The 6,569-nt window shown below is 33.5% G+C and overlaps 2 pseudogenes; both read right to left on the bottom strand.

Annotated features, from left to right (window-relative positions):
- Positions 1–4,488: 4,488 nt before the first annotated feature.
- LOC146885697 (tabersonine 16-hydroxylase 2 pseudogene) lies at positions 4,489–4,974 on the bottom strand (annotated as a pseudogene).
- Positions 4,975–5,384: 410 nt separating this feature from the next.
- Positions 5,385–5,822, bottom strand: LOC146885696 (cytochrome P450 71D9 pseudogene; annotated as a pseudogene).
- Positions 5,823–6,569: the final 747 nt, after the last annotated feature.

Raw genomic sequence — 6,569 nt, 5'->3', positions numbered from 1 at the left:
GATTTTTTAGGTATTAATTAATTAAAAATAAATAAATTTCGTTAAACTTTTAAAAGTAGAGAATATGTGACAAATTAAATTATATCCTAATTAATTCATAATTTAGTAACATCTAATAAAAAAGAAAAAAAGGCTTCACACTACAAGATATCCTCAAAAAATTCTTATTTAAGTTAGTTACATCAACAATAATTTCAATAAATATTAAAATAAATTAAATTAACGTTAGTAACCATACTAAATTAAATAAATGTAAATAGGTTAAAATACTTTTTTGGTCCCAATTTTCGTCAAGTTTTTTCAAATAAGTCCTAATTTTTGTTTTATGTTCAAATAGGTCCCAATTTTCATCAATTTTGTTCAATTGGGTCCTTTTTTTGCTAACACCGTTTAAATCATTAACGACCATGAACCGTGACTGTCACGTGTCACTTTGTGGTTTTTTTGAATTTTTTTATTTTTTATTTTTATTTATTTTTAAATTTTTTAAAATTTTTTAAAAAATGTTTAATATTTTTTAAAATGTACACATGTCAACCCAAGAGTGTGTCACGTGTCACTTCATGGTTTTTTTGAATTTTTTATTTTTTTATTTTTTTATTCTTTTGAACTTTTTTGAATTTTTTTTCAATGTCCACGTGTCAACCCAGTAGTGTGCCACGTGTCAAAGTCAATGTTCTATATTCAATTTGATCCCTATATTTGTTATTTTTGTTCAATTAGGTCCCAATTTTTGTTAACATTAACCAATTTGGTCCCTATCAAAGATGTGACTGTAAAGCCCTCTTATTTCACTCCCAATCTTTAAGGGCTGCCCCAAGGTCTAATGGGCCTAAGGGTTGGCCCATAAGGAGCTAAATGACCCAAGACTTGTCCTAACCCACTCATTCGTATCATTTCAGAAAAATAGTTCTCTCTTACTTCCTCTTTGAGCAGCTGTGAAGCTCTGCTAGGGTTCAGCCATGGTTTCTAGAATGGAGGCTCTGATACCATTATGGTGGAGCTCCAAAGGTGTATTAAGAGCTCCATGGGCAGCGAAAATGGATGAAGGAATGGAGGCAAGTTGGAAGGCACTTGCAAGCAAAGGAAGGTGAAAGAGGCGATAGGATTTCCTAATCTATGCTAGCCTAAGGAAGGTGGCTAGAGGTAGAGAGACGAAATCTCTAGAAAGTGGTGACTCTCAAAGGCAATAGAGGGAGGAGTGCTCTCAATTCAAGTTGCATCTATTGCATAAAATTTCAAGAGTGTCTACAAATGAGTGGAATTTTGGCTTTTATATGAAGCCATTTACATATGAGAAAGGAGAGCCCTGAACTCAGACCAGTTCTCTACTCTTCGTAAGTCAGCTTCCAACTCATGTTCTTGCTCCATTCTGGTCCTTCTTCGTAGTTCCAACTAGGGTTGTCTTAATAAACTTGTTTTAAGCTCGTTCCACTGTTTTCCAGCCCTCGAAGCTATTGCTTGAGCTACTGTTCATCACGGTTTGGGTGTCGAAGTCCTATGCTAACCCCTTTTTAGGTAAGGGAAGTTAGGGTTTCATGTTATTTATATTTTATGCGATTAATGTTTTGTGAAATATGAAAAAAGATTTGGGAAAACATTAGTTTTGGTATATTTCTGAGTTAGGGTTCAAATATTCATAAAAATGTGATATTTGACGTTATTTATCGTATTTTGATGCGTCACGCAATCGCTGGGCGATTGTGTCATTTTTCTGATATGTGCAGTTTTAGTAAAATTGACTTTCCCGACTCATTAACCGTTGGATTGAGCTCAAATGTTGACATTTGATTCATAACATGCTATTTTATGGTTTGACCGGTTGGATCGTCGATTAGATGTCTGTAGCTTGAGAAATGTGTCACGCATTACTATAATGATTTTTAGTTTTGTGATAATAAATTTTTTTAGGAATTTTGGTGTAAGAATTATGGTTGTGGGTTGTGCTTGATTGTATGGAATTGCATGTACTTAAATGTTGGCACTCATTTATTTGGGATGAATACTATTTTGTGATATATGTATGTCTTGGTATGCATTTATAAAGTATGAGATGAATAAGTTTGCATGAGTGATGTGATTCATGGATTGTGAATGATGAACTTGGATAAATCTTGGCATGCGATTTCAATGAAATGGTTGGTATCAAAATGGCATGGTATTGGTATGATGTGAAATTCTATATTCATGGATTGGGAAGGATGAGTTGGAATGGATTCAACATGGAATATGAATGTGGATTTGGTTATAAATGTTGGCATGATAGTTATGTGCATGTTAAATAATACTTGATTGATTGAGTATGATTGGTCTGTGTCAGTGCGTAATTCCATGAGCCTCTAGGGGAGACCTCATGGTGGTGCTTCAGTGGTCGGGACGTAATTCCATGACCCCGCTTAGTGGGAGTTCATGGTGGTGCCCCATCTATATAATTTGGTAAGGATTCAAGGTAAGGTTGCATCCTGACACTCTAAGGAGTCAGTTAGTCTCACTTAGAGCGGATTGACTCTTGTGGTGAGAGTAGCAAGAGGCCTGAAACTCATTAAGGGCTAACCTTGTGTGTGGGGGATTGAGACATTGTACCACTTGTAACACTTAGCTCGGGGGTGAGCAGAGATATCCACCACAAGTGCAAGCATCCGCTGAATCCGACTAGATTATATGTATCCGGATGAGTCGAGTCGAGTCTTAGTGTATTGATTTGGAAGGTCATAGCATGCTTGGATGATGTGTGTATATTGGACTGTGGAAGTATATCTGATTGCATGATGAAATCTTTTTGGCTCTAACTTACCCTTTGCTTGTTTGATTGTTTGTATGTTGTTCTTCTACCTTTGCGATGATCATCAATTTATTGATGTGAGCAGATGTGAGAGGTACTCGTGGTCAACAGGGGAGAGATGATTCCGCTGCATAGTCTACTTGGGCTGGACTTCATGTTCTTCTTGGGCTTTTCTTTAGGGCTATGGCCCATGTATTTGTCCGTCTTTTAGATTTCTATATGATTCCATTAAACTGTATAACATGTTTCTTTTTTGGGCATCGTGATGTGCCTTGGGTTGTAAGGAGTTAAGTTTAAAACTCCAGGACTGCGTTGTTCTATTATCTTGTGTTACACTTCCTTTAATTATGTTATTGATTAAATGGGACGTTACAGTGACCAAATTTAATTTTTATATCAAAGTTATAATGATGTGAATTTTAATATATTATATAAAAATATTTAATAAAAAATATGAATTTTAATATAAAAATTAAATTTGGTTTTAATTTGGAGAGGGACCAAATTGGTTAATGTTAACAAAAATTGGGACCTAATTGAACAAAAATAACAAATATAGGGACCAAATTGAATTTAGAACATTGACTTTGACACGTGGCACGCTACTAGGCTGACATGTGGACATTTAAAAAAAAATTAAAAAATTTAAAAAAAATTCAAAAAAAATTCAAAAAAACCACGAAGTGACACGTGGCACACTCCAGGGTTGACACGTGTACATTTAAAAAAATTAAAAAAATTAAAAAAATTCAAAAAAACCGAAGTGACACGTGGCAATCACTGTTCATGATCGTCAATGATTTAAACGGTGTTAGCAAAAAAGGACCCAATTGAATAAAATTGACGAAAATTGGGACCTATTTAAACACAAAACCAAAATTAGGACTTATTTGAAAAAACTTGACGAAAATTGGGACCAAAAAAGTATTTTAACCATGTAAATATTAGAATTAAATAAAATAAGCATTAACTAGGTCGTCATTGAACTTGTTTTGAAATTTAAAGTAGCAGTCACTTCCACATACAAAACATCTAATACTGAACAACCAAATGTAGGAGAATCCAAAGTTTTTATAGGAGAACGAAAATATATAAACAATTAGTCAACAAGCTTTTCATAGAACATTACGTCACATGCACAACATGTTGGGAGACTGAGACTTTAGTACAAACAAAATTAAGAGATTTGACCACATGTTTGACAATAATACAAATATTTAAAAAATAAAGACACATTAATTATGTAAATCTATGATAATTTTAGTTCATTGTTGCAACTTTCATCAACATGTTCTTTCATGTTGAATACCTCTCTAACCTGAGCTTGTGCTTTTTTTACTCATTCTATAATTATTCATCATTTATCTTATGGTTAATGTGGATGTCTTACCCCAACACAAAAAATGTCCTTACAAATAGTTTATTAATAAAAAATGTTAAAATTCACAACTTGAAATGCAAGTGAAAAATAAGATATAGATGAAAAATGTGTCAACCAAAATTACCGCCTTAATGTTAAGAAAAATTCTACTGGCTACCATTCTAATTTTTTAAATATTTGTATTATAACACATACACATATACACGCACACACACATTCACACGCACTCACACTTATATCCACTCACACATGCATGCACACACATACACCAACACCTACACTAAATATTTACAAATATTAATAAGTTATATTATAATACAAATATTTAAAAAATATAGACATACATTGATGACATAAATCTATGATTCCAATGAAAGTGACACACCAACATTGCAAGGGCCAGTTCCACAACTCTGGATGCAAATGTGCTTTCAGGACAAATTCTTCTTCCGGCTCCAAAAGGGATGTACTCAAAATTATTCCCTTTGTAGTCAATATTGATGTCAATGAATCTCTCAAGATAAAACCACCATGGTTCAATCCAATAATTTGGATCTCTTCCAATTGACCAAGCATTGATTACGACCTTGCTATTGGTAGGTATGTGATAACCATGTATCTCACATGCTTGACCACATTCCCTTGGAAGTAAAAGAGGAAATGGAGCGTGTAACCTCTAGGTCTCTTTCACAACTAGTTTCAAATATTTAAGTTCATTGATGCATGTTTCATGAACCTGATATTTCATGTTGAATACCTCTCTAACCTCAGCTTGTGCTTTTTCAGTCACTCTAGAATTCTTCATCGTTTATCCTATGGTTATTGTGGATGTCTTACCTAGGCATAAAAATGTCCTCACAAATAGTTTATCAATAAAAAATGTTAAAATTCATAACTTGATATGCAAGTGGAAAATAAGATATAGATGGGAAATGTGTCATACAAAAACTACTAGCTTAACATTGTTCCCAATTAAAGAAAAATTCTATTGACTACCATCCTAATTTTTTAAATATTTGTATTATAATACATACACCTAAACACGCACGCACTCACACAAATATCCACCCACACATGCATGCACACACATTCACCGACACCCGCACCATATATTTAAAAATATTAATAAGTTATGTGATAATACAAATATTTAAAAAATGTGGACATACATTCATGATCTAAATCTATGATACATTTAGTCCATACTTTCCTTGGAAGCTCTCAAACAAAGTAACACAACAACATTGCAAGGGCCATTTCCACAACTCTAGATGCAAATGTGCTTTCAGGGCATATTCTTCTTCCAACTCCAAAAGGAATGTACTCAAAATTATTCTCTTTATAGCAATATTGATGTCAATGAATCTGTCAGGATAAAATCTCCCTAGTTCATTACAATAATTTGGATCTCTTCCAATTGACTATGCATTCATTATAACCTTGCTATTGGCAAGTACTTGATAACCATGTATCTCACATGCTTGACCACATTCCCTTGGAAGAAAACGAGGAAATGAAGGGTGTAACCTCTTGGTCTCTTTCAAAACATTTGAAATTGAGTTCACTGATGCAACTTTCATCAACCTGATATTTCATGTTGAATACCTCTCGAACCTCAGCTTGTGCTTTTTTACTCACTCTAGAATTCTTCATCATTTATCCTATGGTTATCGTGGATGCCTTACCCAGGCACAAAATATGTCTTAACAAATATTTTATCAATAAAAAATGTTAAAATTCACAACTTGAGATGCAAGTGGAAAATAAGATATAGGTGGAAAATGTGTCATACCAAAATTATTGCCTTAACATTGTTCCTAGTTAAAGAAAAATTATATTGGCTATCATCCTAATTTTTATATATTTGTATTATAATGCATACACCTAAACACGCATGCACACATTCACACCACTCACACACAGATCCACCCACACATGCATGCACACACATACACCCACACCTACACCATATATCTACAAATATTAATCAATTATGTTGTAATAATAATATTTAAAAAATGTGAACATACATTGATGATGTAAATCTTGTTATAAATATATATGTGTATTGCAAAAATTAACGTTGTAGTTGTTGCAACAACGTTCGCAAGCTTTCCTTGTTTTTCGGTCTAGTGCATGTCGTTGCAGCAAACTTTTCTCCATAAGTTCATCCCACTACCGCAAATGATGGGATATTTTCTTTCATCACCAAACTTCAAGCTACGATATTTTAAACCCATTCATCACCTATAAATAGGTGCTTAAATCCTCTTCCAAAACACAACTTTTCTCTTCTCTCCTTTTCTTATCTTTTTTCTTTTCTCCCTTCTCTTATATCTTGGTTATACATACTTTATTTAAGAGTTCCTGACTAAGACCTTAAACCCCAAGGATTTTCCACCTTCA

The sequence above is a fragment of the Vigna unguiculata genome, chromosome 6 (genome assembly GCF_037176805.1).
Source record: "Vigna unguiculata cultivar grain cowpea cultivar isolate G323 ecotype 2 chromosome 6, ASM3717680v1, whole genome shotgun sequence".
In the NCBI taxonomy this organism is placed as follows: domain Eukaryota; kingdom Viridiplantae; phylum Streptophyta; class Magnoliopsida; order Fabales; family Fabaceae; genus Vigna; species Vigna unguiculata.
This window is presented reverse-complemented; position numbering and strand designations above follow the sequence as displayed.